Genomic DNA, 7229 nt, shown 5'->3' on the forward strand with positions numbered 1-7229 from the left:
ACCCAGCTGCAGAACTTCAGCAATGGGTAGGGCCACATAACAGGGCTGGGGCCCAAAACACCTGCATAAAGGTATCTGTTCAGGGGCGCTGAAGGGGGCTGGGGAGCTGGGTAGGCGGGGTCAGGGATGCCCCTGGAAGCATCTAGAAACCTGGGCATATACCTGATAGAAGCTGATTAAAGGAAAGAGTGGCTTTTAATGTCGTGCTGTAACCCTGGGATCCTCCATGCTCTGCCCTCCCTCCCTCAGTGGCCCCTGGGAGCAGCCTCAGCTCCCACCCAGCATGTGTCCATCCTCGGCACAGACTCATCACCCCAGGTCCCAGGAGTTTGTGGGCGCTCGGTGAACATAGCCCAGCGAAAAGAGTGGAGTGGGTGGTGATGGCTGGGAGGGCATCAGACAGAAGTCCCTCCGCCCCCCTTCCAGGCAGAGCAGACCTCTCCCCTGGCTTGGGCACAGCTATCCCCCCGCCACAGCAACGGTGGATGGACAGAGGGGACCTCCGTGTGACACCCGCCCCCTCTCCTTCAGCCCTGACCCAACATGCAAACTGTGCCAGAGCAGGTCCCTGGGCCTCCTTCCCCATGTGTGAGGCAGTGGGTAAAGCTCCGAGGGCAGGGAGCATCTCTGCTGTCTCCTGCGGCAGGGGCCGCCTTCCCCGGCAAAATCCCCAAAGACGCCCGCCTGCGTCGGGTCCCCACTTCCCGCCACTTCCGGCCCGACCACCTCCCGCCACCTGGAAAGTCCGCTCTTTCCCGCATCGGAGCAGAGCCCGCGCGCCACCCAGTGGAGCACTCGGGTAGCTGCACCGAGCTCCTTCAACCAGTTTCCCACGTCAATCTGGCTCCTGAATTATTTTCGCTTAGGAGTCAACTGTGAAAGGAGAAATAGTTTCATGATCTTAATGGAGGTGGAGTCGTTTCCTATTGTTGCTGAAGGAAGGGACCTAACCTCGCGGGCGCCCTCGTGGGTTCCTGCCAAGTCCGATTACACAAGTCAATAATGATCCCACTTCACAGGTTCCCATCCTACAGCTGCCATGGCGTTGACAGGTGCCCCATAGCTGACCTGCACCTTGAGATAACTTGGCATGAGTACACCATAACATAAGCACATCCTGGTATAGCTCCACTGAACCTTGACATAATACTCCCCGACATATCTAAATCCTGCCTAACTGCATCTTGACATAAATGCACCTTAATATCACTCCACCTCTGTGTAATTACAGCTTAACATTATCTGTTCCTGGACCTCACTTCACCTCGGCATAAGCTTACCTTGACACAGCTCATCTTGATATTATAGTGTAGGGATCCCTCGCATCCCATTTTACAGATAGGAAAGGTGAGGCCTGAAGCAGTGACGCGCCTTGCCTGAGTTCACAAGGCTGGAAAGAGGCAGAAGCAGCCTCCTCTGCACAGCCTTCCCTGCACCCTAAAAAGAGCAGCGGCAGCCCGAAGCCAGGGTCCTCCTCGGGCAAAGAGGAGGACCTCGCTCCCAGTAGCACCCGAAGCTCACAGTTGCCCCTCCCAGCTCCCATCCCAGTAGCACCCGAAGCTCACAGCTGCCCCTCCCAGCTCCCAAATCCCGGTGCTTCTCACGTCTGGCTCTGATGTTTTTGGAGGCACTGTCTTAACAGCTCCCTCGGAGGAGCCGCCTCTCTACCCGGGCCCTCGGAGCTCTAGGGCGCACTTAATGCCTTTTTATCCACCCTACTGTGTGCTGGGCCCGGCACCAGTGTGGACTGGGAAGCAAGTCTGCCAGACGGGTAGCTCCAGCCGACTGCAGCAGGGCCACCAGCGCTGGACTGGGCCCTGGCGGTGGCACACTGGGCTCTTCCTCATTGTGGATGGGATTCTAGGGTGAAAGGAGCTGAACTGTCATGTGAAAGTCCAGGAAGAAAAGGGACAAGGCAGAGAACACCCGTTTGCCCCCCGGGATGTCAGACCGTGGGCTGGAGGTGAGACCTGGGAGGGAGGGCTTGGGAGCCAGCTGTGCCATCAGTCCCTGCAGCCTTTGCAAGGCCACATCTCTGTCATCAGTGCTGGCCAAGCACTCAGAGCTGAGGTTGGGGGCCCTGGCAGGGGACAGTAGGGAAGAGCAAAGACAATAAAAACATCCAAGACCCAAACCCCTGCCCTTGAAACGTCCTGGTTTGGTGGGGGGACACCACAGCATTTAGAGCAATGCAGTGGGACGGCAGCACACGCCCCAGGTACAGAGGCAGCCTGAGAAGGCAAAGATTAACTCCAGGGGACAAGAAATCCATCTTGCAAGATAAACAAGAGTTTTTTACGCACACAGGAAGGTCAGGGCCTTCAAGTTCCCAGGAAGAGGGAGTGGAATGTCCACTACATGCACAGACACAGCGGCAGTGCTGAGCTGGACCATCAGAGCTGGGTGAGCCTGGGGTGAGGGCCAGACAGCGATGCAGCTGGACTTGGGACAGGGGTCAGACCTGCATTTAGAGTCTGGGCAGTCACATTCCAAGGGGTTTGGACTTTCTTCTGAGGGCAGTGAAGGATTTGGAGCCAGGGAGGGACAGAATCTTATCCACGACTGGCTGTCTGGCTCTGGGGACCTAGGTCCTGGGATTCCCAGTGATGAGGACCTGGGAGGTAGTACGGAGGAGACAAATTTCAGATTCATTCAGGACGTAGAGTGTCTGGGGATAGCGCTGAGGGGAGGCCAGGCTTTGGGGGTGGAGGGGAAGGCAGGAAAGAATACAAGTCTCCGGCAGCTGTGCGTTCAGCCACTGTATCGGCCAGCAGACCACGGTGGAGTAAACAGACGGGGAGTCGGGCTTCCCTGGTGGCGCAGTGGTGGAGAGTCCGCCTGCCGATGCAGGGGACACGGGTTCGTGCCCCGGTCCAGGAAGATCCCACATGCCGCGGAGCGGCTGGGCCTGTGAGCCATGGCCGCTAAGCCTGCGCGTCCGGAGCCTGTGCTCCTCCACAGGAGAGGCCATGACAGTGAGAGGCCCGCGTACCACAAAAAACAACAAAAAACAACAACAAAAAAAACCAAACAGGGAGTCATCTTTCTCACATAATGAGAAAAAAGTCTGAGGAAAGAGGTGGCTATGTTTGTCCAACAGTCTTCAGTGTCTGGGCCGATGTCTTTGCCCTCTCCTTGTCAGTAGCCCGGCCATGGTGTTCTCGTTCACGGCAGGAAGGGGACATGGCTGAGCAGTGGGCATGGTGGTGACTGCCCAGCCCACCTCTTCACACTGATGGACACGCCCCCCTCCCCTCTGGAAACGACCTGATACCAATGATCGCCAATGATGGCTGATGTGGGAGACAAAGGCTCTGCCCTCTGGACTCAGGCAGGGCGTCCCTGCAGGGTGGCCAGCTCATCCACCAAGGCCTCGGCTGCAACCTCACTGCAGGCCACCTCCTCCCTCTGCCTGGTCCTGCGTCCTCCACCTGTCCCAGGTGCATCTCCCAAGAGCCCTCCCTGGTGAAGCTGCATGCACGCAGCTTCGGTCTCAGAGTCTGTCCCCGGGGAAACTCAATCTCAGACAACCAGTGATGTCTGACCCCTTTATCCGGAGGGAAAAATGTTTCCCCAGTCTTGCACCCCACCCTCCACTGGAGCAGACCTCTGATTCTCTCTCATTAGCCAGAATCGAGCCCCAGCTGCAAGGCAGCTTGGGTACATTGCTGCTGTTAGCAATAGCTGGATCCTGCCAGCAAAGGGGGAGCCAGACATGGGTGAGGGAACCCTGACTGTCACACGCGCTTAACTTAACAACTCGGCGCTAACGTGAAAGCGAGAAGAAAGTGTGATTCAGGGATGCACAACCTTCCTGGGATGACGTTCTGCATGTTTTGATAAACTGGGCCATATTTTTCTGTTTCCTGTGCTTTGAGAACGTCTCCTTACAGGGAAGGGTCAAGACAAGGAAGAAAACTTGGAGAAACCCTGGGGCTTTGAGCTATGACTTGATACTGCGGCGCTCTGGATTTGAGATCCAGATGTCTTCCTCTCTGTAAGGTAAGGATGCACCGCCTCTGAGGGGGCTGATACAGGGAGGGGGGCTGGTGCAGAGGCCTAGGGGGCGGGGCTGGGAGGGGAAGGATGGGCCAGAGATGACCCTCTTCGCTTGCACCCTGCAGGAGATGCAGCCAAAGGCCCTGGAGCAAGGGTGTAAGTGGGGGACTGGGGCCAATGGGACACTTTAAAGTGGGCAGAAACCAGTGTGCTTCCTGGACGCCCTGGTGGATAAGTTAGAATAAAAGAGGTGTCTAGGTGAGGTCTTTTTTTTTTTTTTTTAAAGTAGACAACGTATATTTGGGTCTTGTTTTCTGATCTACTCCCACAATCCCTGCCTTTTATTTGGTGCATTTAAACCATGAACATTCACAATGATTATTGATATAGTTCCATCAATATACTGTATTTTTTTTTACATCTTTATTGGAGTATAATTGCTTTACAATGGTGTGTTAGTTTCTGCTTTATAACAAAGTGAATCAGTTATACATATACATATGTTCCCATATCTCTTCCCTCTTGTGTCTCCCTCCCTCCCTCCCTCCCTATCCCACCCCTCCAGGCTGTCACAAAGCACTGAGCTGATCTCCTTGTGCTATGCGGCTGCTTCCCACTAGCTATCTATTTTACGTTTGGTAGTGTATATATGTCCACGCCACTCTCTCGCTTTGTCACAGCTTACCCTTCCCGCTCCCCATATCCTCAAGTCCATTCTCTAGTAGGTCTGTGTCTTTATTCCCGTCTTACCCCTAGGTTCTTCATGACATTTTTTTTTCTTAAATTCCATATATATGTGTTAGCATACGGTATTTGTCTTTCTCTTTCTGACTTACTTCACTCTGTATGACAGACTCTAGGTCCATCCACCTCATTACAAATAGCTCAATTTCGTTTCTTTTTATGGCTGAGTAATATTCCATTGTATATATGTGCCACATCTTCTTTATCCATTCATCCGATGATGGACACTTAGGTTGTTTCCATCTCCTGGCTATTGTAAATAGAGCTGCATTGAACATTTTGGTACATGATTCTTTTTGAATTATGGTTTTCTCAGGGTATATGCCCAGTAGTGGGATTGCTGGGTCATATGGTAGTTCTATTTGTAGTTTTTTAAGGAACCTCCATAGGTGGGGTCTTGACTCACCCCAGGTGCTTAATCACTACCTCTAACATTTCTTCTCTGATAAGACACACACACAGAGGAGATAGAGGGTCTTACACGCCCGTTCCAGATTTGTATGCAGAGATCAATCCCAACACAGTCAGGCTGAGTAGGTCGGTACGAGTTCCTGGGAGTAAAGTCTCTGTGCAGGGGAGGTCCAGCGTCACCATGGAAATGTCACCCACAGCCTCCACCCCCCGGCCCACGAGTTGCTGAGAGGTGATGGGCCAGCTTCTGTGTAATGACCAGGCTAGGACAGAGGCAGGGACATGCAGCTTTGGAGATGGCTGACCGAGGGACAGGAGTGCTGGGAATAAGACTCGTCATCTTCTGGTGTCCCAGGATGCACCGGGTCCCACCCGGGAGAATCTAGCAGCAGAACGTGGGGTGTGAGCTCTGCAGATGTCGGGGGACGTCGGCACTGCTCCCCCACTGCTCATTACGTTGATCAAGGGCTGCCTGAGGTCCTCCATGGTCAACGTGCAGCTATCACTGAGTTGTGCTCCCTGGCAAATCCCTAACGGGAAGGTCAGTGACAGATTTGGGGGCAGGAGGGGGCAGGAGGGTGAGGGTAACACCCTGTCAACTAGGGATTTTCCATTCCTGCTGAGGTAGACCCCAGAGCTAATATGTTGTTTATTTTTCAAATTTTAATGGTTTTTTTTTTTCTTATCTCATTTAAAGATCACAGCCCAGTTATTGGTCAAAGCAGAACTTGGGCTGTCTGGACAAAGCTGGCAATCAAACCTGCTACCGACTTGTTCAGCCAGGGCCATAGAGCGCAGCTGGCAGGACCCTGCATCCCAATGCCCGTGGCCCCAGTGCCCAGCATGGCCTTGAGGCTCAGGACAAGGTTGTGGGATTGAGGCAGGAGATAGATGGGCCCCAGGCTGAGCTCCAAAATGGCAGGAGTGAGAGAGGAGCTGAGCCCCGCCCAGATAAGAGATAGAGACCACATATTCCTTGTTCTTGAGGTCAAGGAGACCTTCCCGACTATACGTGCTCAGGAGGTCCCAAAGGGAGTGATGTCAACCTAGCTATACTCCTCTTTGCTAGAATCCATCTTGGCTAAGAGATGCATGCGCACACATGGGAGGACCCTGAGATAAACCAAATATGGACACAGAACCAGGCAGAGCAAGATCATTGGCCAAAGGAAACCTGGAACAAATGCCCCATGTAAGTGATTCAAACTACCCTGAGGGCGCAACTCTCTCTCTCTGTGTCTATCCACACGTACTCTTTTTCTTCCTAATAAACACTTTACTTGTTTTGCTACTTTCTCTCTTTGTGGGAATTCATTTCTGCAACGCCCAAGGGCCAGGGGCCTTGTCACTGGCCATCGTGGTCTCGAGGCTAGGATTCAGCGTTCTTGCCGCCTCGGCCTGACTTCAATCTCTGGCTGGGGAACCGAAACCCTGCTTTAAGCCGCTGCAGGCTGAGGCCACCTGAGATCAGGGTGTCTTAGTCTGAGCTCCCCTGAAGCCCACCCTGAGGCAAGGATGTCGGTGCAGGATCCAGGGAGCCCCATGGGAAAGCAGGGGCTCCCTGGATCCTGCTGGGTGAGGGCCACCCAGCAAAGCCCAGCCTGGCTTGGCCCAGGGGGTGCGTCCCTCTGCTGGGGGCTCTGAGGAGTCTGGTAGGCTGCCTCGGGTCTTCCCCACAGAAGATGAGAGCTGGGGAGAGTCCTAGAGAGAGAGGACAGCCGTCCTGAAGGAAGGAAGGTGGCCGGGAGCTGCAGCAGCTGCAGGTGAACTAGGGGGTGCCGGGGCTCAGGGCTGGGTCCACAGTGTGTGCCCAGTGGGTGGGGGGCCTTGCAATGTGATGGGAGGACAGGACAGCACCCCATGAAGGAGAGCAGGGACATGAGGGAGAGGGCTGGGTGAGGGGTCTTCTCCTGCCCCCCCAGGCCTCTGCACCCCCCAGCCCTGGCCAGGGCATCCCTGACTTTGCTTAAGCTGCATGAGTTTGGTTTCTGGAACTTGCACCCAAACTATTCTTACTGAAGTGGAAATGACACTACAAACCGGAGCTCTGGAGACAGTCTCAGTGTCCCTGTGTA

The sequence above is a fragment of the Delphinus delphis genome, chromosome 12 (assembly GCF_949987515.2).
Source record: "Delphinus delphis chromosome 12, mDelDel1.2, whole genome shotgun sequence".
Taxonomy (NCBI): Eukaryota; Metazoa; Chordata; class Mammalia; order Artiodactyla; family Delphinidae; genus Delphinus; species Delphinus delphis.